The 25,813-nt window shown below is 34.9% G+C and overlaps 1 long non-coding RNA gene and 1 pseudogene across 2 annotated transcripts; both read right to left on the bottom strand.

Annotated features, from left to right (window-relative positions):
- Nucleotides 1-1,893: 1,893 nt before the first annotated feature.
- Nucleotides 1,894-2,567, bottom strand: LOC146898986 (uncharacterized). Its single transcript, XR_015021650.1, has 2 exons — nucleotides 2,448-2,567; nucleotides 1,894-2,232 (listed from the first exon to the last, which is right to left on the bottom strand). It is a non-coding gene; the product is annotated as an uncharacterized LOC146898986 (long non-coding RNA).
- An 11,291-nt stretch (nucleotides 2,568-13,858) lies between these two features.
- On the bottom strand, nucleotides 13,859-20,497 carry LOC146898985 (G-type lectin S-receptor-like serine/threonine-protein kinase CES101; annotated as a pseudogene). The gene is made up of 8 exons (XR_015021647.1): nucleotides 20,282-20,497; nucleotides 16,625-17,605; nucleotides 15,873-15,980; nucleotides 15,585-15,781; nucleotides 15,195-15,405; nucleotides 14,671-14,905; nucleotides 14,434-14,584; nucleotides 13,859-14,356 (listed from the first exon to the last, which is right to left on the bottom strand). The product of XR_015021647.1 is annotated as a G-type lectin S-receptor-like serine/threonine-protein kinase CES101 (transcript).
- Nucleotides 20,498-25,813: the final 5,316 nt, after the last annotated feature.

Raw genomic sequence — 25,813 nt, 5'->3', positions numbered from 1 at the left:
TTCTTCGTTTCTCCTAAAACTGAGCACACTTGATCAGAAGCTAAGTGAGACAGCTTCTGAAGTGATTATCAGAATCTATATGCAGCGGAATAAAACAGAGAGAGAGAGAAGAAGAACGACACAAAGCAGTTATCCTGGTTCCTTCCACAATCCGGAAGTAGTCCAGTCCCCCTTGCACTTCCAAGGAGATTTCACTAAGAGTAATATCTGATTACAATTGCTCAAGCACACAAGCAAGAGACTTCCTTTGCTCAAGCACACAAGCAAGAGACTTCCTTTGCTCAAGAACACAATCAAGAGACTTCCTGCTCAAGCACAACTGCAAGAGACTTCTAACTAAACAAAATTACACAGAAAATTGTTTAAGATTGAACACTTGATATACAATCAGAGGTGCTCACAATACAAATCAGATACAGACTCAATGGACTTAAGAATTTCTAAGATATGACTTTAAGACACAGAAATTCAAAGTGAATGCAGAACAATTTCAACAGAGGTTTGGCACTTGTAATAATGTTGTGAGTCGTTTGTTCAGCATTACCAATTCTCTAAGTCTTCACTCCTTTATATAGAGGTGTGAAAGAGATGTTGTGAAATTGCCAGCACATCAAAGAGTCGTTGTTGAAGCTTGTTCTTTCACCTTTGATCTTTTGCCTGATTTGGTTGTTGTCCTAAGAAGAACCAATTTGAAATCCATTCCTTATCCAAAGGAACATCTATGCAGGCGAAACCGTATTCTGGAGCTGTTTTCTTGTCTTGTAGCGTGGACACAAAACAGAGTAGTGGAGAAGGTGGTTGTACAGTTCGTACAAAGTACAATGTCAACGCTTTCGTCCAAAAATTGCAAGCACATGTCTTCAAACACTTTTGAAATGACCGTTGCAAAATTCCACTAATCTTTTGAATTGTTTTCGAATCCAATAGACAGCTTTTGCATTGATGATTCTTCAATCCTTGAATCTTTGCAAATCCAGTTGATCTTCAGTTTCTGGTGAAATGGCTTCTGATGAGGCACCTTCTGCAGCTTCTGATGATGCAGCTTCTGATGATGTGGCTTCTGGACCTCTTTGTCTTCAGGAGCATTATTCTTCAAGAGCACATTACTAACTTCAGGAGCGGCTTTACTTTAGGAGCGCTTTTCTTCTTCAGGAGCGAATTGCCTCCAGGAGCACTAAGCTTCATTTTGTGTAGATTCCTTTAGCTCTTCATTTGCTCATTCAGAACCAATAAATGATGTAACTTTTTAATTATGGTCCTGTACACTTGAACAAATATTAGCTAGTCCATTTTACAATTTTTAATACCTTGTTATCATCAAAACTCTTTAAGGTTTATTGTTAAACACATTTTGTTCCAACAGATTTGTGTGCTGAAGTTCACATATAAGTACCAATTCATTTTTGAATTCCACAATTCCTTGTCCAGATGTTTTTGAAAGTCTTTTTACAGCAACTTCTTGCCATGTTGCCAAGATTTTCTGAAGTCGTAAAACAAAAAGACAAAATTTAGGTGCATTTCCATAGATAATTTTAATACCTTAACAATTAATACACTTTTTGTAGATGTAACAACAAACATTGCAAAAATTATGAATTTGAAGAAACCATGGATATTAGAGTTAAAATCCATACAAAATGAATAAATACCTAAGAACATACCAAAAATAATGCATATAAGCTTTGTCCAAAACAATAATCGCCAACCATCAAAAACAATATTTCCACACGATAAACATTTGTTTGCAACATGAAGATGGTGCCATAGCTGTAATAGTAATTAACAACATGCATTTAAACAAACTCAATCATTAATGTATAATTATTGCAGTTGAACTTTAAAGTTACCTTATAAACAGGTCCGTAGCCTCCATGTCCTAACTTGTTTTCAGGTGAAAAGTCCATAGTTGCTTCCAAAATTGATGTAAAGTTAAAAACTTTTATATCATGTTCCTTGAAGTCATCTTCAAGATCTTCAAGATTATAGTATTCAGTCGAATCCGCCATATCCTTTCTTTTACTTTTCTTATCTACATAAAAAAAAAAGACAAAAATAGGAAGTAAAGCCGTAAAGGGATTGGATTTAGTTCATTTGTACTAGTATATTTTTCAAGTATCCATATACCTTGTAGTGCATATTTTTGTTTCTTTTTGGCTAAGCATAAAATGGATGGGCATAATATGAGTAAAGCAGCTGCGATTGCAGAACCTATCCATATCCACTTTTTTTTACCTGCATTGACTATACACAATTAATTTGAATTGTCATATAGGCATATTCATCTAAAACTTTTAATTTTTGGTCTTATCTTGATATCAAACCCTAATCCTATCCTTCAAATTCAAAAACCTAGTATATAAATACGACTTTGTTACCGGTGGAAGAGGCAATGTCTACGGAGGAGAAGCGGTAAATAATCACTTAAAATGATATTATAACTTACGTACCATGGGAATTTTGAGCTGACTTTGTTGGCTTTATCAAGGCATAAAAGGATAACCGACCATCCAAATTACCATCTTGTGTCGAATTCCATGAATAGAATACACATCCAGTCAAATTATCATATAATTTGTTGACTCAGTTCGGTCCAAATTGACCTAGTCTGGGGGAGAGAGCAGCCCTCCGTTCCACTATATGATGAGTAAAGTTACAAAGAGATTTCAATGGGTTACAAGAATAAGTCTCCCGCCTAATTCTACCAAAAACCCAGCCTCTTCTCGTAACCAAGATACTCAATCCTAATAGTGTTTCCCAAGGTGAATCAACCCTCAAAACCTAGTGTTTGTTCCAAAGAGACAAACTCTACACAAACCCTAGTTTTGTTGTTGCCATTCTAGACCCTTGTTTCAGCCCCCTCTATCTCAAGGTTTACACTGATACAATGCCTATATTTATAGTAAAAGAAACTCCCATAAAATTGTACCAAATCTGGCCCAAAAAATACGTTTATGAAAAATAACAGCACGCAAAATCGGTCCCCGATTTTTACCATTCGGGCGCCGATTTTTCCAGTACCAAACTGCTCCCAAAGACAGCCAAAATCGGGCCCCGATTTTTGCCATTCGGGCCCCGATTTGTACTTTCAGCAAACATCAATTTTTGGCCTCCAAACTCCAATTTTGAGTCACTTTCACAACAATCTCCACCTTGACTCCAAATTAGTGATGATGCCCATTTAACATCAACACCTTGCTGCTCTTTCCCTTGCTTCCCACTACACCAAGTAGCTCTACAAGTTTACACCCTAATCCCTTCAGCCATCGGAATGTCTTCCGCCTTCTCGAAGGTACTTGCAGTCCAACTACGCTAGGAATTTTAGGTAGTTCCACAAGCCTTTACCTCAACCTCTTCAGCCATCGGAACGTCTTCCGTCTTCTCGAAGAGTCCTTGCAGTCCAACTACACTAGGAGTTTTAGGTAGTTCCACAAGCATTCACCATGACATCTTCAACACAGGACATCTCCTGCTTCCTTGAAGGTCTCCTTGCATCCAATCACCCTTGGCCTTTTTTTTAGGGTAATCCCGCAAGCCGTGCTATACATTCTTCAACCTTATGAAGAAATCCCTTGCTTACCATAGAGCATAGCACCCAAGGTCCTCCATAGTCGTACCATTATCGGTGTGTTCAACTCCACCTCAAGCTGAGCCTACTCTACCCCAACTAGCAAATGCGTACATCCCACTATGTGTTCAACCTTGAAACTCCACCTCAACAGGTAGATCATGAGTATTGTTGCCTCCGCCTCTCCAGACTGATCATGAGTATTCTTACCACCGCCTCTCCAGGCTGATGTTGAGTGTTTAACGTCTCTCCAGACGAACACCACTCCTCTAGGCATCAATCCCAAGGTGACCAACATCACTTTCATCCTCCAAACAACACCACACCATCAGAGCACCTGCATCCTCATAACCCTCAGAGACAATTTGTGCGGAGTTACCATTAATCTCCAGACAATCCTTCATGAAGTGACCCATCTTGTGACAGTTAAAGCATTCAAACTTTGACTTCTTACTACTCTTTCTCCGGTTACCTCTACCTCCACCATTCCCTCTTGAGACACTTAGGCCTTCACCGTTTTCATTAATTCTCAAGTCCTTGGACTTGGTCAACTCCTTGGTTCTCAAAGCCGCTTGAACTTCTTCCAAGGTAACAGTGCCTTCTTTGCCATAGAGCATGGTATCTTTGAACAATTCATAAGATTTCGATAGAGCACACAACAAGAGTATAGCTTTATCTTCATCCTCAAGTTGGACCTCAATATTCTCCAAGTCATCAAGGATTTTGTTGAACTCCGTAAGTTGCTCCATGATGGGCTTTGACTCCACCATCTTGAATGAGTAGAGTTGTTGCTTTAGGAATTGCCGATGAGTCAAAGACTTTGTCATATACAAAGATTCCAACTTTGCCCACATTGATGCCGCGGTTGGTTCCTTTGCTACTTCTCTCAAAACTTTATCCCCGAGGCACAAGACAATGGCACTCCTGGCCTTGTCCACCATCTCGGTCTTCTCCGCTCGTGACATGGTGACCGGTAACGAACCTTCACCCTTCAAAGGTTTTTCACACTTTTGCTGTATTACCATCGCTTCCATCTTTACCTTCCATAACCCAAAATCGTTATCTTCGGTAAACTTCTCAATACCCCACTTTGAACCCATGGTACTAGATTATCCTTTGACCTTTGCCCCAAGGTGGGCGCCAATTGTTGCGAATTCGATGAAAAACTCACACCAATAACAACTTGATGTGTAGACCAAGGGATAATTAAGCAACCAAAATCAAAGTGTATGAAACCGTTATAATCACAAGCCAAAAGTAGAAAACAACAGCGAGAGAAAAGGAAAGAGAGAACACAAAGAATTTGTTGACCCAGTTCGGTCCAAATTGACCTAGTCTGGGGGAGAGAGCAGCCCTCCGTTCCACTATATGATGAGTAACGTTACAAAGAGATTTCAATGGGTTACAAGAATAAGTCTCCCGCCTAATTCTACCAAAAACCCAGCCTCTTCCCGTAACCAAGAGACTCAATCCTAATAGTGTTTCCCAAGGTGAATCAACCCTCAAAACCTAGTGTTTGTTCCAAAGAGACAAACTCTACACAAACCCTAGTTTTGTTGTTGCCTTTCTAGACCCTTTTTTCGGCCCCCTCTATCTCAAGGTTTACACTGATACAATGCCTATATTTATAGTAAAAGAAACTCCCATAAAATTGTACCAAATCTGGCCCAAAAAATACGTTTCTGAAAAATAACAGCACGCAAAATCGGGCCCCGATTTTTACCATTCGGGCGCCGATTTTTCCAGTACCAAACTGCTCCCAAAGACAGCCAAAATCGGGCCCCAATTTTTGCCATTCGGGCCCCGATTTGTACTTTCAGCAAACATCAATTTTTGGCCTCCAAACTCCAATTTTGAGTCACTTTCACAACAGCATAAAATCTAATGACTACCCAACATATAAAATTCATAATTAATAATTTATATAACATATAAATTCATAGTTAATAATTCATGAGATATTAGTATTATTACTCCATCCATCAACAACAACATAGTCCTCAAGGTTGTAATAAGCAAACATCTAAACATCCACACTAGTCATATGGCGTTGTATCCCATATATACGGTGTCACTGATTGTTCGTGTCATTGATCAATTTGGACAATTAATGATAATCCAATGATACTTTGAACCAACTTAGTAGGCTTCATTAAAGAATGCCGAAATTTCCGAGTGGTTGTGGGGTTGATAACAACACAAAACCAAGAGACATGTGAGAAGAACTGATGTCTGGAAATGGCGGTGGGCACGAGAAATTGGAAGAGAACGGATTATTGATTCCTCAATCATAATTTTGGGGGAATCGAAACCAGAATCAGGATGATGGTTCTATTCTTGCACCGTCTCAACGCAAAGATGCATCATAAGATTGTCAACGTCAATTTTCTTTGCCTCTATAGTGATAGATGATTTCGATGCAGTGATTGAAGTTTTGGAAGCAGTGCCATTCTTTGCAATATGGTGTGTATTCTTGTAAGTTCCTTCATGATTTTAAAGTATGATTCATCTATACGTTGATCATCTTTTCTAAATGTTCGCATATGGGAGAAATATAATTCATGGTTGAAATGGAGTTGAAATAGATACAAATAATAATTTCAATTCGGGAGGAATAAGTCTCCTTAGAACTCATAATTCATATAACATATAAATGCATAATTAATAATTCTTGTGATATACGAATCATCATTATACAATCTCCTTAGTCATCATCACTCATAATTCCTTCATAATCTCCTTAGCTATCAAACACATCTGCAACAAAGGTATACGTGAAAATTAAATATCCTTTTTGTTGAAAATGATCATGCAATTGATTTGTGCTTAAATTTTTTATCCTATCAGTTGAAAGATATATTTTTTTTAATCACAAATGTTAATAATTACTTGTTAGATTAATATTTACTTCTTGTCCAAGTTTAAACACAGGATCTTCTACATCCCTCATATCAAAAGTATATGAAGTTTGGCATTCTAGGACCTTCTGAATTTATGTATATCTTTTCTCATAAGGCTACAAATTTTCATAATTTATTGCAACAGTTCTGGTATCGTTTGGGAAAAGTCAAGTCCCTAGCTCTATCATGAGTGGGTTTTGAACCCTTCTTCTGGTAGGTAGGATGATTTTATTTTCTTGTTCTTATCTTCTTGCACTTTCTAGGTAAAGGCTTGGTTAGTCTACTAGTATCAAAAGTGTTGCAAAAAAGAGAGAATATGCACTATTTTCTAGATAAAAGTATATTCAAAATTATAAAAATTTCAGTAGCTAAAAAAATTGTAAGGAAAGGCCTAATTTCAAAGAGTATATTAATTCAGGAATCTATTTAAAAAAATAAAACATAGTTTGGTTACCTACAAAATAATTTCATCATTTCGGATGGAAAAATTATTGATCAAACTTTAATTACCTCTGTTGAACTTCGGATTACTAGAATCCGCTTCTTTTAAGAATCGAAGGGTTAACACAGTAAGTAAAAATAATTCAACCTTTTATTTCTATCTTTACTACTCAAAAAAGTATTACAAAAATGAAAGACGTATTCTTTTCTAGACAATGTTATACCCTAATTTTGGACCTAAAAATACTAATCAATTTTTCCTTTCTTGCACTTCAAGCCATTTGAACTGTCTCTGATCAATTGCATCTTTCTCTGCATCTTATCTCAATGTTATTTGCAAAATTCACATGCAGGGGCATTTCAGTCATTTCCTTTGTCAAGATTTCTTTCAATCTTTTAAAAACTTGTTTGAGTCCTTTCAAATAGTTTGAATAAGTCCCTGTTTCATTCTATGTCAAAATCCATTTCAAAATTTGCATAAGAAGTCATTTTTATGCCAGTTTTGCCCCTAGGGGCATTTTGGTCATTTCAAGTGTCAAAACTCTGTTCAAATCCTAAAAGTTGTCTCTGAGTCTTTTAACTTTGTTTGTATAGGCTCTTGCTTCATTTTCCTGTTAAAAATCCATTTTAAATTCGCATCTGAGTCATTTTTAGCCCCAGGGGCATTTTGGTCATTTCACACGAAATTTCGGCAGAGAGGTACTTTAAAGTACCTCATTTAGGCCATTGGTTCGTTTTAGTCCGTTTTGTCCATTTTAATCGTCTCGCTTTACGTTATCTTCCGGTTACCAATTTTAATTCATTTTATTTTATTTTTAAGTCCTAAATTTCTAAATTTGCATTTTAGTCCATTTTTTGTCCAAGTCATTAGTCCAGTACATGTGTCAGCCCCTCATTAGTCCAGGAGTTAGTTATGCCACGTGTCAGGTCCCAATTGGTCCAAAGGCTCAGTCAACAGGCCTATAAATACAGTCAATGCAGTCATTTTCTCTCACCAATCATTTTTTCTGCACAATCAGCAAAAAACAGATTCTATCTTTCTCTTTCCACTTTCCACAGATCAAACACCACAAAATCGCAGAAGATCACATGAATCTTCAAGAACACTCTTGAAAATTCATCATCTTCAATCTCCAGAAATCAACACAGCCGTTCAGAATCATCACACAAAAAACATCACAATCGTTCGTCCCAAGCTTCGAGAACGTTCAACAAGTTCTGGAAATCAACATCATCAAGATTCGGCACCACCGAACCCTAATCTTCCAGATTTCCAGAAATTCGTTGGATACAACACGAATTCGAACCACAGTGAGCAAAAATCCGCGAAAAGGATTCGTCACAAGTCTCAACAACACCATAACAGCAATTTTCGAATCAGAGCAAGTGGTGGAGCGAAGGATAAGAGCTCGAATTCAAAGCAATAGAAAGGAATAGATCAGGAAGAAACAAGAACAAGAGGTAACGGTCCTAATCCTTCGTATCTCTTCCTTCCTTTTTGCGTTCGTTTAATAGGATTTTCGAGCTTCAAAAGCCTAGATCTGCATCGATCCACAACTCACTTTCGAAAACGAGTTTTAAAATTAAAGAGAATACAGAAAGACGAGTATAATGGTATAAAAAAGTTGTGGATCGGAGCAGATTTCATTCTCCGACGACGGCGACGGCGCCGGAAGCTAACCGGCCGCCGCGTCGGAAAGTTGGAGAAGATGAAGATCTTGCTGCGTTTTTGAAGAGAGAGGAGAGAGTTTCTCTCTCTAAGTTAACCTTAGAGAGAGAAACGGTTGTCTAGTATGTACTTTTCCCTTTGCATTTCATATATATATGCCTGGCCAATCACACGCGCGCGCGTGTATCCTCATACTGTGCTCCCCTGCGTGCTGTGACGTTAGATCTAGGGTTTTGGCTCCCTGGATCAATCCAACGCGCCTGATGCGTTTGGATGATCCAGGATCCATTTCCCTTGGGCCTGGACATCTTTTCTTCACAGATTCTTCGTTTTTTGCCTATTTCTTGCTATGTGCACCACTGGATCTTGTGTTTTACGCCCCTTGCTCATTCAAAATTGCTTTAAAAATTCCAAATGAATTTCCATGAGTTCTTGATAACTTTCTTGATGTTTTTATAACATTTTTGCATAATAAAATTTGATAAAAAATATGTATAGCTTTCTTTCCTTATTTTTGTTAGAACTAGTAATTTTCTTGCACTTTTTAGTCCAAAAACCCCTTAAAAAATTCCTAAAAAAATTCATATATGCTTCTTGATATTTTTGTAGCATTTTGTGATGATTTTCATATGTTAAAATTGGTTAAAAAATAAGGTGTTAATTTTCTTGCTATTTTTGCCATTATGCTTCTTGATATTTTTGTAGCATTTTGTGATGATTTTCATATGTTAAAATTGGTTAAAAAATAAGGTGTTAATTTTCTTGCTATTTTTGCCATTATGCTTCTTGATATTTTTGTAGCATTTTGTGATGATTTTCATATGTTAAAATTGGTTAAAAAATAAGGTGTTAATTTTCTTGCTATTTTTGTCATATTTTGTGCTAAAAATGAATGAAACTTTGCTTGATTTCAATCCTATTGCTTGATGAACACTTGTGACCTATGCCACTTGATTTGAGGGAGTTTTAACTACTGTTTGTGTTGATATTAATGCATGAGTATGAATCTTGATTAGTTACTTAGCTTACAAGTTAATTGCGTAGTTAAATAATGTAAATATGCTTAAAATTTGTTCTAAAATGCCAAGTAACTCATGTTGCCTTAATTCCCATTCCAAGACTTGTTTCTAAACCTCTAAAAATGCATTGGAATGTGAGAATTATAGGTCATATGGTTCTTGCATTCTATGAACAAATTTTAGCCATGTTTGCACTCATTTTCTATCCTTTATATTCTAGTGTTTTTCTTGCTTTATTTCCTTTGATATTGTCATGTGCTACTAACTCTTTTCATTTCATGTTTCATCATTTCATGAGCATCTCCATTTCATCCCATATTCATCTCTATTTCTTTCTTGCAATTGAATTTGTATCAAAATTAGAATGTAAACACTTAGGAGTTTTTGTAATACTTTACTTTCATGTCATTTTAATTTCTTGGCAAAGAGGCCATAGAATGTATCTAGGGTATGATGTAAAGGACAATGGACTCTAATGATGTACACCGACACAAGCACCGACACATGCACACACATCACTATAATATAGCTAGAATATGCATGTTTAGATGTATGTTTAGGATTGTATGTTTAGATGAATGCCTAGGACTTATACTTAGAAAAAACCCATTTTCCAAACAAATGTGAACAACTTCACTCAAACATTTTTCATAATAAACCTTGGGGTCAAAACCCCATTGAATTTTCCTTTTATTTTCTTAATCAAATTTCAACAAATTTTAATCATACTTTGACTTGTTTTTGCAATTCACTAATTCAACCTCACCTTTTCTTAAATTCTCATGCCCTTGAGGCCTCTTTCTATTCTTCAAAATTCATTTTCAAACTTAAAACCAACCAACAAAAACAAAAAAACATTTTTTGAGAGAGAACTACGGTGGATTTGATCCCATAATCGGGTACGTAGGCAAGGAACAAAATTCCTTCAATTCAATAAAAATAAAAAATTCAAACACATTCTTCTCCCTCCAATTCTTCATTTAGTAACTCTTAGGTGCAAATATCATTTCAAAATAGCATTTAAAAATAAAGCGCGCGCGTAGAAATTAAAGACGGTTCCTATATGATACTATAGTCGTTATGGGTGCCTAACACCTTCCCGTAGCGAAAACAACTCCCGGACCTCGATTCTCAAGGGTTTTGCTTACTTTTTCCCTTCCCAAGAAAAAATAAGATATCACCGGTTTAAAAGGTTCAAACGTAATCAATGTTTGACACCCGAAAACCAAGATAAAACAGACAAAAGCATATTCAAAATAGAAAGGAAAAAAAAACAGTATCTTATCATATTATTTAATTTCCATTACTTTTGACTATATTAAATTTTTTAGTAGATTAAATTCAAAAATATGTCAATAGAATAAACAGACAACAATGATGTTATCAACTTTCCATTCTTATCCTTCAATGATTTTGCTAAAGTACACTGATCTATTTTTCTTTTCTTTTAAAAAGAAGTGTTGGAGAAAGGTACACTTGTGGAACATTTTACAGTGGAAAAGAAAGATTAAGCTGGTCTGATTGAATTGGGTGGGACATGAAATCTGATGAGAGCCAAATAATTACTTATCTTGTTGTTCAAAGATGTGCAATGCATTGTAAGATTTGAAACTGAAACCACCCTTCTTATGTTTTGGTGAGTATTTTTTTTTTTCTAGCAATCAAATTAAATTGGTATAAACTTTTTCAATTCATAATCTATCTGAAGGTGAGAAAAACAAGTTAAATTGTGTTTTCTTTTTTTTGAAAATCTTAAGTTTGAAAACAAAACAGAGTATATAAAGATAAACAAATTAAGAAGAAAACAATTATCTTAGTTCACCCCACAATTTGAGGTTAGTTCAGTCCTCTTGCATTTTCAAAGGATTTTCCACTATAACCACAAAAGATTACTATTACTTAGACACACAAGTCTAAAATTTTTTTGCCTCACACTTGAGCACTTCTTCAATCAAAGTTTACAATAAAGTTGATTGTGTTTACACTTCGATAAAAAAAAATACCTGTAATAAAAAAGAAAAACAATTCTAACTAAAAACAATTGTATCATTTGAACATCGTAATACACATATCACATGCGACACCATATATTTATCTCATCTCTTTTTTATTTCTTTATATTTGGTGCCGGGTCTCGAACTGAGTTTCTCAAGGTTGGAGAGAGGGACTCCAAACCAAGTGAATGAGATATATATAACAGTTAATATCCTCCCTACAAAAAAAAAAAAACAGTTAATATCCATTAGATCCAAATTTAAATGTATTAAACTTTCCATGGGGCCAGATTTTTTGGCTTTACCGGGGAATGAAAACTAAGATTAAGATCTTTGGTTGAATTCCATAAATAGAATATGCAGCCAGTCCCATAACCATAAAGTGCACTATCTTTTTCTGAAACACTTCACCTTAATCACTACAAGTTGGTATATTTTCCCATATTTTTTGCATCCACCATTCCTATTGTACCCATAACACATATCGGCATTTCCAATGTCTCCTTGAATACTTGTTAACCTTCCATTATATAATAGTATCCACGCTGGAAACTTTTAATACTTACGACCTTTGATTTCGAACGTGAAGGAGTAGTCATCTTTGTTAGAGACAATCATGTATCGATACAGATGTTGGACATTCCCTGGAATGTTCTCGAATAATCTGTTGCTTCTAAGTTTTCCACTTTTCCAGTACACTTTGCCTTGTTTCTTAATGTTCAACTCTCTTTCTCTTGGTTCCCATTCAAGACTAAAAGCACCAGGAATTGGGAACAAATGAATCATCCACGAAACCATTGAACGATTATGTTCTGTTTCCGATTAACACCTATCTTCATTGTAGGCGCTAAAGTCTGTGTGGGAGAATCAAAACTCTGCCATAATATACTCCTTGTCCCATTTAGGTGAAGTTGTTGAAGCACAAAATTACCTGTGTCTAACTAGTGACAACAATGTTGTTTATAGGTCAAGGTGATGAGTAAATTATTTTTGGTAATTTCCCATAATGACATTTACATATGGCAGCTTAATTTATGGTCGGAAGCTTCAAACTGTATCAAAATACGCATGTTATTTTTATACATGATTAAATTCCCTTAATTCTGCATATCCTTAAGTTAAAGGAGGTGGACAATATCAATGACTTCGATTCTCAGAAAGGATCATTTTACAGAAAACGTTTATTTTCGTTTCAAATGCAGACAAATACAGATGCAACTTCGATTGTGATATCAATTACAGAGACAAAGATCTTTCAAATTGTTATATTGTGGCTTCAATTGGGGATTGAGAACTCAATTTAAAATCATTATCATAATTTAAAAATCTAAAAGAATTTGGACGTATGCGGAATTATGTTGAGGAAATATTGCTAAACTTAGACAATTGAAAAATTTGTTACATTACATAGGTTGAATCAATAATCTAATGTCTAATAGGTGAGTTTCTTGAAAAGATTGGAAACTTGAGGAGTCAGCTAAGATTGAATGTAGCTCACTTTGTTAACGGTCTAAGCGTAAAACTATTTTTCACATTATTCAGATCATATCAAAACATCCCGAAATCATGACTGCGAAGGGGATGACAGAGTGAAAGAAATCAGAAAGCACAATGAAAAATTCACAAATACGTAAAGCAAAGAAGGAAAAAATTCAAAAAAAATAAATGTCTGCCACAGTAGCGATTGCGGCCAAGTGTGGCAGCGTTGGAAATTCAATAAGCACACTCGATTCCATATATTTAATTTTTTCGCAATTCCATCTATTCACATCTTTGCAGCTTCTGTATTTGTCAATTCCATCTATTCCTATCCACTGTTTCTTTTCTCAATTCCTATCCACTGCTTCATAGCATAGAAGTAACAAGTGTTGAATCCTATTATGCCGAAAATGAATGAACAAAGGCAATTGAATTTTTAACTTTTTCTTAATACCTTAACATCACCAGTTTGTTTGCTTAATTCATATCTACATATGGTTCAGGTTTTTGTACTTGTCTCCTACTTCCAGTACCTATTTTCCTTCCAAAATTGAAAAAGAAATGCATAATCCAAACTATGGCATGCACCTACAGATTAAAGAGTAAATAGGAACATAAAGATCGATCTGACAAGCAATTCACTCGAAATAGTGTCGAAGAAATAGTAAGAAACAATGGCAATGGCAATCAGTAAGAGACAATTCTTTCATTTTCTTGTGTTTCACAATTAGTGTTAGTTAAAATTTAAAAGTGGCAGGTGGTGGATTACGAAAAATCCATTACACAGATTATGATAAATCTAATATAGATTATAAGGACCATTTCTATAATATTTTTACAAGTACAAAAAATGAGTATATTACATAAACCAATACCTAATCAAGACTTTTTTTTACTTACATTCTACCATGCAGTTTTTGACCAATATACATTGATTACTTATATTTTCCATTCTAATTCATATGAGGTAGAAATTGCTGTCGTAGAATAGGTGTCGGTGCCGATGTGAAAGTGATTTCTGTAGTAGTGTCTGGCTCTATAGAAGTTGTTTCCTCATCAAAGGTCTCTCTTCTAACATAGAATGCCGGTCTTCTTGGTAAGATTGTAAGTTCATATTTGTTTGTTAACATTGATATAACATCGGACATCGTAGGTCGATCATTAGCATATTGTTGTACACATAAGAGACCAACGTGAATGCACCTTTGCACTTCATCGGGAACAAATGTGTCACTTAATGTTGGATCCAGTAACTGTAGATACTCACCATCATTCCATAGCTCCCATGCCTGTTCGGAGTTTAATCAAATTAGGAACAAGGAATGGTATATTTTTAAAATAAACTCAATGTAATTATTTTACATACATGTCCTATTAGGTTTATTGGGAGATCAACATCATAAAAGCTATTGTTTTTTCTTCCACAAATAATTTCAAGAAGCAACACTCCCAAGCTATAAACATCAGACTTTGTTGAACAGATTCCTTCCATTGCATATTCTGGAGACATGTATCCACTGCACCAAAATTTTGTTAATAATCTCAACTCTTTTGCGTAATCATCGATACCAAGATAGAAACAGAGAAATCTTAGAAAACTTACTATGTCCCAACAATCCTGTTGGTGTTAACTGTTGATTCTTGCTGTGTGGACATTCTTGCCATGCCGAAATCAAAAAATTCCGGGTTCATATTCTCATCAAGAAGTATGTTGCTAGCCTTCAAGTCTCTATGAATGATTTTGAGTCTTGAGTTGTGAAGATAGAGTAGTCCTTGAGAAATTCCTTCTATTATGTTCAAGCGTTTCTTCCAATCTTGTAACTTTTTTCTTGAACAATCTTCTCAATGTAAACACAATATTTAATGTTCAAATGTAATATTCTAATCAATAATAGCAAACAAAAAAGTCATATTAGTTTTCTATGACTAACTAATGGGTCACATAAAACATGATATTGGTTATTTTTTAAGTTAGGATAACACATTATTTTAGCGAACTATCCAGAATAAAAACCTTGTAACTTTTGTTATGATTGTGCTCTAATTATAACACAATAATGAAGCCAATTTTATGATTTTTTCATAAAAAAAATATAACATACAAATATAGCTTTAAAATATTCTCACCAAATAGATAGAAATCCAAGCTTTTGTTTGGCATATATTCGTAAATTAGAATCCTTTCTTCTCCATGAATGGAACAACCAAGTAGTTGTACAAGATTTGTGTGCTGAAGTTCACATATCAATACCAATTCATTTTTGAATTCCACAATTCCTTGTCCAGATGTTTCTGAAAGTCGTTTTACAGCAACTTCTTGTCCTGTTGCTAAGATTCCCTGAAGTCATAAAACAAGAATCTCTGAGAAAATTATGCATTTGAAGTAATAATGGATACTTAAGTTGACAACCTTACTAAAAATACCTAAAACCAATGCATATATGCTTTGTCCAAAACAAAAATCACCAACCATGAAAAAAATATTACCACATTATAAAAATATTGTTTTCAAGTCACCTTATAGACGGGTCCATAGCCTCCCTGTCCTAACTTGTTTTCAGGGGAAAAGTTCATAGTTGCTTCCAAAATTGATGTAAAGTTAAAAAGTTTTACATCATGTCCATTGAAGTCATCTTCAAGATCTTTGATATCATAGGATTCAGTGGAATCGATTAAATCTTTGCTCTTACCCTCCTTTCTTTTACTTTTCTTACCTACGTAACAAAAAATATCAAAGATAAAAATAGAACCTATACATATCCATCTTGTTTTACTTGCATCGACTATTTTAAAGTATCCATATACCTTGTAGTGCATATTTTTGTTTCTTTTTGGCTAGGCATAAAATGATTGGGCATAATATGAGTAAAGAAGTTGCGATTGCAGAACCTATCCATATCCACCTTTTTATACCTGCATTGACTATACAAAATCAATTTGAATCGTGATATAAGCATATTCATCTCAAACATTTAATTTTTTTTGGTCTTATCTTGATGCAAAACCCTAATCCTATACTTCAACTTCAAAGAGAAACTATACCCTCAAATGCTCAAACACTCATAACTTTCTCTTGACTAATCCGATTTCAATTTCATCCATTGTGATATATCAATAATCTTATTACAAAAGTTTTTTGGTCTTATAAAAGTTTTCATTGAGTTTCTATGAGTATTGGTATAGTATAGGTGACATAGGTTTAATTAGTGTTTCGGTTTGGTTTGGTTCGGTTGATAAGATAAAAACCGCAAACTGAACCAAACCATGCAGTTGTGTAAAAAAATGATCAAAATACATCCAAACCAAATACGGTTTTTGGCAATTTCGGTTTGGATTGGTTCGGTTTGCGGTTTTCCTATTGGATTGGTTCGATTTTGAACATCCCTAATAAAAATACCGATTGATGATAGGTCTCATTACAAAGATGTTTGTTTCCAATCAATTTTATTTGTCCTTAGATTGACATCCGCTATCTAATGGGCTGAAGGAAGGCAATGTCTACGGTGGAATAAGCAGCAAATAAATAATCACTTAAAATGATATTATAACTTACGTACCATAGGAATTCGGAGCTGATTTTGTTGGCTTTACCAAGGTGTAAAAGGTATCCGAAACCACTTCAACATATTGTGTCGAATTCCATGAATAGAATACACATCCAGTCATATTATCATAATATTCTTGGAATCCATTGCAACTACAATTTTTCCAACATCTCATCTTGCAATCACTGTAACTATAAGTCACATCTTCAAACCACCACGTTGAATTGTCTCTGCTTGGTCTTCGCGCCTTTCTCTAGAAAACATCACCAGGTTCCCTGCAAGTTGGTATATCCTCCCATTTTTGGCACCCTCCATCACTATTATATCCATAACACCTATCTGCGTTAGCAATGTCTACTTCATTATTCCTTAACCTCCCCGTTGAGGTCAGTGTCCACCATGGTACCGTCTTATAATTCTGATCTTTCATTTTGAAAGTGAAAGAATCTTCATCCTTGTTAGAGACAATAATGTACTGATACATATGTTGAACATTCACTGGAATGTTCTCGAATAATCCATTGCTTCTAAGTTTTCCGCTTTTCCAATACACTTTGCCGATTTTCTTGATGTTCAATTCACCTTGTTTTGGTTCCCATTCAAGACTAAATTCACCTGAAACCAATGACCAATTATGTCCTGTTTTTCGATTAATGCCTAACTTCATCGTTGGAATCAAAGTGTCATCGGGATAATCAAAACTCTGCCACAACACACTCATTGAGCCGTTGGGATGAAATTGTTGAAGCACAAAGTTACCGGTATCTAACATAGTGGCCACGGTGTTGTTGGTGGGTTGAGGCGAAGAGTAAATGATTATTGGTTTCCTATTTTGAGATTCTATTTTGAGCACACCAGGGTAGTCTAGTGATAAAACTGATGTATTAAAGGCAATGGAATGATTTATATCATAGATCCACACTACTGCGCCAAAATCAGCATTAACACTTATAAACAAGCATTGGAATCCAGAATCAGAATTGTTAGTAGTTTAGGTAGTAGTGATAGTTAAGAGTGTAGTTGGACAGTGAAGAAGACTTTAGTTGATAGTTGAAATATAGTAGTAAGTAGTGTGAGGACTTGGAGCAAGAATATATTGTATTGCTCTCCAAATTGGATTTATTGGATTATTTAGATTGATTACAAATGAGTACATGCTTGCCTATTTATAGTGTGGATGTCATGTTCTAGATAGTTCTTTCTAGATTCTTCATGATATTTCCTACTACATGTGTAGTATTAATTAATTCTAAAACATACTAAACTATTCTAGAGAAATCTAGGCATGTACATCATTCTATAAACTACTAATGCATTCTAGAGAATTCTAGAAATATGCAGCACATTCTAACACTCCTCCTTGATGCATATTTCGGTAACTCCAAGCATAATTCGTAGTAGCTCAAATCTTGATCTAGCCAAATCCTTGATTGATAAAATGTTGATCAATTCTTATGTACCATGCTCGAGGATGTTTATTATGCCCATTCAATGATTTTCTTAGTCTTAGATCTTTTCCTCCATTGCCTTTGGCACATAATTCTGGTTTTGACGCCACTTCATGGTTGTTAGGCTCATGTTTAGCCAAGTTGCAAGTTTCATATATATCCACCAGTGATCCCACTCTTGTTGGAGTAGATTTTAAAGAAGTTTTTTGTTGAGAATGTGAAGGTGGTGTACCTGGTTCCTCAATTGCTTCTTCTATAGTTTCACTGTTTGATTGTTTTATTGGAATGGTAATGCTGCTTCTCTCAACTTGTCCTGCATTCCTCTTCCAGCTTGAATTTTCATCAACTTCAACTTGGAAGGCAGTGTTAGTAGTATATTTGAAGCTTATTGGAAAGCTTCTATTTCTTTTCTCCATTTTTATTTTGGCTATCTCTTTCCTTTTGTGATTGTTGTCAAATATTGAGCATGTGTCTCCTTCAAAGTGTATAATATATCCTTTCTCCATCATTTGACCAATACTTAAAAGATTTTCTTTAAGATTGGGGACTAGTAAGACATCATTGATGAACCTAGTACCTTTCTTAGTTTCCACCATCACAGTGCCTTTGCCTTTAGATTCCACGACTGAGTCGTTTCCCAGTCGAACCTTTACTTTGACAGAGTAATCAATATCCTTGAAGATGCTCTCATCTTTGGCCATGTGATTGCTGCAACCACTATCCAAGTACCAATTTCTACTCAATTCTTCATTGGAATCTTGTGTGGCATAAAAAAGATGTTGGTCATAGTCACGTTGGTCCTTCTCACACTCATGCTCTTCAACAAAGTTTGCTTGATGCTTATTTTTGCTATAGCAGTCCTTCTCCACATGTCCAAATTTCTTGCAGTATCCACATTGTGGTTTTCCGTGCCATCGACAATATTTCTCGGCATGATTGGTCCTCTTGCATATGCCACATGGAGGATAATCATCTTGATTTTTCTTTGAGAAATTTCTAGAAATATCTTTGTTTCTAGAATTTTCTCCATTTTTCTTGTTTCCTCCAAATCCTTTATTTTGAGACCGTAATTTAAGCTTTGATTGAAAGGCATTTTCAATTGTATCATCATCATGCCTATTCAATCTTTGCTCATAAGCTTCTAATGAGCCTATTAATTCTGTCACTGACAAAGTAGACAGATCTTTGGTTTGCTCAATCGTAGTAACAATTGCATCATACTTACGAGGAATAGATATTAGAATTTTCTCAACAATTCTTTTGTCGAGAATATTATCCCCGTAAGTTTTCATTTGACTCACTAGTTCTTTTATCTTGGTATAATATTCTTTTACGGTCTCAGACTCTTTCATTTTTAATAACTCAAACTCACGTCTTAGAGTCTGAAGTTTAATGGCACGTACCTTGTCACTTCCTTCAAACTCCTCCTTTAGTGTACCCCAAGCATCTTTGGCACTTGTAGCTCCCATTATTCTTCGAAAGATACTGTCTGCTACCGCTTGTTGCAGAAAGAACAATGCCTTTGCATCTTTCTGTTTATTTTCCTTCAACTCTTTTTTCTGAGCTGCATTAAGAGTTGAAATGTCTGTGGGAATAGTAAATCCTTCATCTACAATCTCCCATAAATCTTGAGAGCAAAAAAATGTCTTCATTTTAATGCTCCAAAAATCATAGTTTTCACCATTGAAGGTAGGGATAATCATAGATGATGGTTGAATGTTATTAGCCATGGCTTAGGGAAAAGTTTAGAAATTGTGTAGAATATAAGGAGGGTTTGGTTGAAATTTAGGTGGATAAATTGTCTACGCCCAATATATGATCGAACGTAGCTCTGATGCCACTGTTAGTAGTTTAGGTAGTAGTGATAGTTAAGAGTGTAGTTGGACAGTGAAGAAGACTTTAGTTGATAGTTGAAATATAGTAGTAAGTAGTGTGAGGACTTGGAGCAAGAATATATTGTATTGCTCTCCAAATTGGATTTATTGGATTATTTGGATTGATTACAAATGAGTACATGCTTGCCTATTTATAGTGTGGATGTCATGTTCTAGATAGTTCTTTCTAGATTCTTCATGATATTTCCTACTACATGTGTAGTATTAATTAATTCTAAAACATACTAAACTATTCTAGAGAAATCTAGGCATGTACATCATTCTATAAACTACTAATGCATTCTAGAGAATTCTAGAAATATGCAGCACATTCTAACAAGAATTATTGCCGAATCGAAGAAAAAATTTGCCTTGTTTGGAACATAGCTTGGATTTGGAATTCAATGTATCACCTGGCTTCAAACTATCATTTGTTGCATCAACACAAATATTAGTAGTAATACTCCACCACAACCATAAATATATCAATACAATATGTTTCTTTATTTCAAAGCTTATCATGATTGATGAATATTGCAATCTGCACTGCCCAACTTTGGGTTGGAAATGATTTTAGGCCCTAGTTTGTTCTAGTTCACAAAGATAATGTCAAATCAACTTTATCTTTTATTTTTCCACTATTAAATGTTGCACATACTAGACTACCTTTCTCTACAACTTTTTTTAAAAGGAAAAAGAAAAGACCAGTTTACTTTAATACAATAATAATTGAAGGATAAGTAAATGTATAGATAATAACGTCCCTGTTCACAAGAGACCTAAGTAAAGTTTATTTTAGTTTTTTTTTTTTACGACAAAATTTATTAGAAAGGAGAGAAGTAGAAAGAGTACTTAATTAACCCATAACTCGGGAAAAGTATGAGAGAGGTACTTGCCCCGCAAAAAACAAACCTCTAACTTAAGTATTGAAACAAAGAAGAGGGCAAGGTTCTAAATAATGGTCGCGGTCGCGTTAAGGTTGTCGCGATTTCGGCTGTAACGGACGCTGCGATACAAATAACGGTCTTCGCGGTGTGAATTAATCAAAACGTTTCACAAAACGTATTAAAACTATTTATATTATCATATAATGTATAATAACTTAGATCAATACTTTTTTCCATAATTATAACTTAATAAATATACAATCAAAGTTCAAAGTTCTAACATCAAAGTCCCAATTTTTTCTCTAAAATTTCATCTAATATTTGTTACCTAAATACTCAAATTAAGTGGTTGAATTAAGAGTGTCAATTTAAAATTACCTTGAACTTAAATAAGAGATGAATGCACACTTTTTTTTTTAGTTTAATAAATAAATATATGAATAAACAAATAAACCATCTAAAAGTAATTATTAATTATTATTATTATTAATTTCTTATTATTGAATGAAGAGTGAAGCTGCGCACACGTGTATGTATTGGTAACCAAGTGATAACAAACCTTATTCACTAAAAAAAAAAAAATACCAGAATCGCAAACCTGAACAAAGAGAATGAACAAACAAACGGCAAGCAGAACGAACAAGAACCACGAAACGGCAACACCAGAATCGCAAATCGCAAGCAGGAAGGAACAAAGAATCACACAACACTAGAAGAGTAACAACACAAGAGAAGCATGTTTGTTCGTCTGTTAGTTTACCACCACCAAAGAAGAGAAGTAAGTAATTGATTTGTGTAAAAAAGATAAGATTGAGATTTGAGATGCCTGACTTTTCTATACAAAAGATAAGATTCAGATTCCTTCTTCTCCTGTTCAAATTACTGAATTTTCAAGTCTGTAACGGAGTCCGTAACGGTGTTTCGCGGCCGTAACGGTGTTTCGCGCCCGTAACGGCCGTAACGGCGATTTTGCTGTGATTTTTGTTCTCAACGTGAAAAGGTCCAAAAACGGTCACGGTGGCTGCCGATACCGATTTGTAACGGCCGCAATCCCGGTACCGGTCCGTTTTTTGAAACCTTGGAAGAGGGTTTGAATATCATTCATTATACAAACATGATCCCCTTTTTTAGCAATAAACATCTCTAAGATGTTACTTTGATCCCTTCTACAATCTCATCCATCCCCGCAATATCTGAGGAGAAAATAACCTCATTCCGCGCCAAATCTTCCGCAATGTTGCATGCCAGATCAGTGTTATGCCCTTACAGTGCTTTTTTATTAAATAAGAGAAGGAGGGAAACAACACTCCCAGGTAGAGTGACTGCGTTCCGATCCATTTAAAAATCGAATACCAAATGTCTGCAATGAAGTTAATCTACAAAACAAGTGATCCTCTACCTCTCGAATCCTAGAACACCACACACATTCCAAACTAACACCATCCACTAACATTCCTCTTAGAAAAATTTGAGCAAGCTAAGTCAGGAGTCTACAAGAATTACCTGTCAAGCGAAAATTTCAACCTTTTGCGAAGCCAAACTCAACCGTATTCCCCTTGACCCCCTTGGTGTTGCCGCACATAAGCTATGATCTGATTATTTGAAAATTTGAAAGCTAATCTGATCATTTATTACTAGAAGTCATAAAGAAGCCGCATTCAATATCCTAAATACCCCGTACAAGGCGTTTGAGTGCCAAAATAAATCTTCAAAAACAAAGTATATTCAAATTTTAATTAAAAGATTCAGTAGCTTAAGAAATTTGTACTCTTGCGATTCAATTGTAAGGAAAGGCCTAATTGCAAAAAGAATATTAATTCAGGAATCTGATTACAAATTTTTAGTTTAAACACCTATTTAAAAATTCTTCAATAGTTTAGTTACCTACATTCAACCTGTTTATTACTATCTTTACTGTTAAAAAAAATATATTACAAAAATGAAAGACGTATTCTTTTCTAGATAAAAGCATTTTCAAAATATAAAGAATAAAACCAGTAGCTTAACATTTTATTTGATTTACATTACATTTGCCTAGATTAAAATTCTTAGTAGATTAAGCTCAAAAGTATGTCAACAGTAGGAACAGACAACAGTGAAGTATCAACTTTCCATCACTTATCATTCAATAATTTTGTCAAAGTAAACTGATCTCTTCTTCTTGTTTTTTTTTTTTAAAGAAAAAAGTGTTGTAGAAAGGTACTCTTGTGGAATGTAGTGGAAATTAAAGATAACGTTGGTTTGATTAGATTATGTGCATGGCACATGAAATCTGTTGAGAGCCAATTGATTACTTTGTTTGCAAAATTTTTATCCAAAAAAAAGTTGGAGCTTAATCAAAGATGTGCAATGCATTGTAAGATTTGAAACTGAAACCACCCTTCTCATGTCTTAGTGATTATTTCTTCTAGCAATCAAATCAAACGGGTATAACCTTTTCTCAGATATTATATTATACTAATTGTAGACCATGATTTTCGGGTGTCAATCCATTAATTGGTTTTGAACCTTCAATCGTTTGGACTTCTCGATTTTATTCTTGGGAAGGGAAAAATGAGATTAAAACCCTTTTTTGGATCCGGGGGTTGGTTACGATTGGGGAAGCTGTTAGGCACCCGCATCGTCCACGGTACTCCGTGGGAACCTCTTTCTAACCTTATCTTGTGCTAGGTTATTTTTATTTGCGAAAGTTATTGCTTAAAATCTAAGTGAAAGAATGGAGGGAGAAGAAGTATGATTGATTATTTTTTATTTGGTTGATTTGGAAGGAATAAACCTCTGCCTACGTACCCTTTAAAGGGATCAAAACCACCGTAGTTCACTCTCAATAATATTTTTTGTGGGTTAGGTTGATTTTAATTATTTTTTGAAAATGGTTTTAAGAAGGGGATTGAGGGGCCTCAAGGCTCTAGAAATAAAATAGAAGTGAGGTTGTTTCATTTTATTAAAGAAATTTAGTCTAAGTTTAATTAAGATTCATTTAGGAATTTGATTAAGAAAATAAAAAGGGAAAACAACTTGGATTTTGGATCCAAGGTTTATTAAGAAAATAATTTGACTTTTGCTTATTTGATTTTTGAGATAAAAATATTTTCTATACTAACGGTAAGCTAATTACGTAACGATGGGAAAAATAAAGCGAGATAAAAGTGATAAATAAAGTGATATGGTGTCGGTGCAAGTGTCGGTGCTTGTGTTACCTACATTATTACAAAAATCCCTAGATACATTCTATGGCCTCTTTGCCAAGCTACAAACCAATGGTAAGAATATACATCCATTTCCTAGTTATACACACTAAAATTAACGAGAATAAAATAAATTGCAAGAATTAAAAAAAGAAACATCACATACAGAAATAGTTATCAAGTAAAAGGCATGACAATAGGTATAAAAATAATGCATGAAATGCAAATTTTTAAAACAAACATTAAAGCAAAATTAACTACAAGATGCATGTTATGAAGATTAAAGTATTTAAAAAAAAATGCATGACACATAGTGAAAAAAAAATTTATGAGTTTAAAAGAACTAGGTTTAAAATTTTTTTTAAAAGAAGGACTAGAGTGCAAATAAGGCATAAAGAAAGGATTAAAATGCAAACAAATCAACTTGGCTCAGCCTAAGTTAATTTGGACCGTCTGATGGATCAGAGGGTCCAAAATTAAACAACATAAAATTCATCACAGCCACACAAACAATAAGATGACAAGATTTTAAAAACAGTAACACAGGGACCATCAGATCGTAGATCGGACAGTTAAAAAACAAGGTGCATCAAAATAAACATGGACAGGCGCATACACAAACAAAAGGAAGGGTTCACAGCAGCCGTTAGATCAAAGATCTAACGGCTCACAGGGATGGCGCAAGGTAAGCTCACTCATACACGCATACATGGGATTGGGAGGAGGTATATAAGCATGTTGGTCACAAACATCACACACAATTCATGAAAAACCTCTCTCTAAAACAAAACAACAACAAACAAAGGGAGAGAAGCTCCCCCTCTCTCTAAGAAACTCGGCGCCGGAGAAGAAGAAGAGTGGCGGCCGGAGTGGGTTGTATGTGGTTTTTTTTTAATTTTTTCAAAAAACTTTTATATCGAAAGCTCCGTCTCCTTCTCCTCTATTCAAATCTGGTATTAGATTTTCGAAACAAACCACATACAAGCCTAGATCTAGAAAAAACCTTCATCACCAAAACTCATTGTAAACACTATTTCATCACCAAGTATGAACACAAAACAACATAGATCGAATAAAAGACGAAGGAAACCGATTTACCTCTATGAGGTCGAAGAAAGATGCTAGGAAATGACGACGGAAAACTTGAATCTGCTTCTCCTCCTTCTCTCGGCTTGAGTTGCGATTCCGATTTGTCTTGTTTGACCAAGCTTGAAATGGTGCGGTTCAGTGGTGATGCTTGAAGTTAAGTTCGGCCTCTTGTTTTGGTTACAAAAACGATGTGATTTCCTTCCGTCGGATTTTACTGGAAACGGAAACGAATGGTGCTTTTAGATGTTGTTGCTGAATCCGAAAATGGAAGTGTCTTATGATTTGATTTTGTATGAACCGAGTTGGATTTTGGGGTAGTGATTGTGTTGATACGAACCTGTTTCGTTGATGATGAATGGTGGTGGTTCGTTTGTGTAAGAGTTCTGGAAAAGTGATTGTTGAGATGGTTGAAGCTTGTTGGATATGGCTACGTGTTCTTGAATGTTCATCAATATTCACATGATTTTTGGTTTTGATTTAGAAAAAGTAGAGAGAGAAATGTAAAAGGTGTTTATGACTCAGATTAGTGACTCTGACACTCTCTGACCCAGTTTTTTCTCTCCCCTGAACAGTGTAATAAATGGCCCTTTTATAATGCAGGAAATTAGGGTTTTGAAATTTTGGACCAATGAAATTATGACACCTAGACTGTCTTGGAGAGAAAGAAAAATATCTTGACAGCTTTGGATACCTTTTATGGACTAATGATATTCTG

Source organism: Medicago sativa, chromosome 8, assembly GCF_051527215.1.
Source record: "Medicago sativa cultivar Bolivia chromosome 8, Bolivia_mono, whole genome shotgun sequence".
NCBI lineage: Eukaryota > Viridiplantae > Streptophyta > Magnoliopsida > Fabales > Fabaceae > Medicago > Medicago sativa.
Note: the sequence above shows the minus strand (reverse complement) of the source record. Positions and strands in the feature narration are given on the sequence as shown.